Here is a 1545-nt window from a genome sequence, read left to right as displayed (position 1 = left end):
AATTTTATATTTTATTAAAATGTAATTCTGCCAGCCCATTTCTACAAACAAATATTATATTTTTAATTGTGTTGGGATTGTCACCTGTGGACATTTTAAACTGTTTTACATATTTGTGCAGAGGCATAGCCTCTAAAGAAAGGTTGTCTCTGCAATGGAAATAGTTGTTCCTGGTGATTAGACATGGCAAGAAAAATTGGACTCGTATCCAGATGTTTTACTTTTTATGAAATAGAGATATTAAAAACTAACGTAATGTAAATTCATAACAAAACATTAATTAATTTTTTTTAAATTTTATTTACAAAATTGTAATTTTTAGTTATATAAATATCATTGGTACTTTCTCATTTTATCCCCACTTGCATGTTTGAAATGGTGCTGATGATGTATCACATCATATCATACAGCACCATTTCACATCAGATTTAAGAAATCATGTATTCAAAAATTCAATATCAAATTTTATTTGAAAATAACCAAACAAATATTTATAAAATACAATTAAATACTTTTTTGTTAATTTTGTTACATTAAAACACACTATTGAAAAAATTGATATCAAAATTAACCAAACTGATTATCCTAAAATCTTATAATTAAATACTTTTTGTTAATTTTGTTACATTACAACATTTACTACTACTTGAATGACAGTTTAAAGGACTTTTATTTACTTTCTTTCACTTAGAATAACAATTTACATTTAAAAATTGCAGACAAAACTTAAATGACAATAAATCCTTAAGCATGAAAACCTCAAATCTAAACAAATGCACAGATCAAAGATTGGTTTTGTCAATCTATGTATTAGTCTGCACAAAAAAATGCATCTAAAAATTGATTTATCATGATTCCAACTTGTTTTCAACACACTTAGCATAATTACATATTATTACTTTTATGAAAAATTATTGGGATATAGTATACCATATTCCCACTGACTACAAACAAAATTTTCATTCTTATACAAATTGAATGTAGTGAACAGTGAACAATTTTTTAAAAATTCCAATTGGGGAGGACTGAACTGTTAGTGATTTCTTCTTTATTTGTTCTTCTAAAATGGAGGACAGAACCAATGCATGACCTGATGTAATGACTTTGGGATTTTACAGTAAGGATATGCATTTTAAATGTCTGTAACACTCATTTAATCTGTTTAATAATCTTTACAGAAAGTAAAGTGAATATAAAATAAGTGAACAAATACATCATTCTCCTCAGTATGTCTGACCTGAAACGCTTTACCAATGAACTAATTTGCATACCAACAGGTAACATTATTTGTAAAACAAATATTTTCTTAAAAATAATTAATGTTAATATCAAATATGAAAATAAAATGTATTTTTAAAATTTTAGAAAGAAATAATTCTTACTTACAAGGGAACTTTAAGGTCTCGGAAATTCAGTTCAGGATGAGACTTTGCAGGTTAGTAGAATACCTCAAGGGTGTCCACCCAGAAGAATTGTAAAGCGCACTAGCCAGAAGATTCCGAGAAAAAGGGTTCTAAAGTTTTAAGTGCAGCTCATATACTGGTC

General features: G+C 27.1%; 1 protein-coding gene across 3 annotated transcripts in view; it reads left to right on the top strand.

The window, feature by feature from the left end:
* The window catches only part of LOC111637180 (gametocyte-specific factor 1 homolog), a 46575-nt gene that overhangs the window by 9609 nt on the left and 35421 nt on the right, over positions 1-1545 (top strand). The window lies entirely within an intron of this gene.

This window comes from Centruroides sculpturatus, unplaced genomic scaffold (genome assembly GCF_000671375.1).
Source record: "Centruroides sculpturatus isolate CEXI.00-Female unplaced genomic scaffold, Cexi_2.0 scaffold1017, whole genome shotgun sequence".
Classification (NCBI taxonomy): domain Eukaryota; kingdom Metazoa; phylum Arthropoda; class Arachnida; order Scorpiones; family Buthidae; genus Centruroides; species Centruroides sculpturatus.
This window is presented reverse-complemented; position numbering and strand designations above follow the sequence as displayed.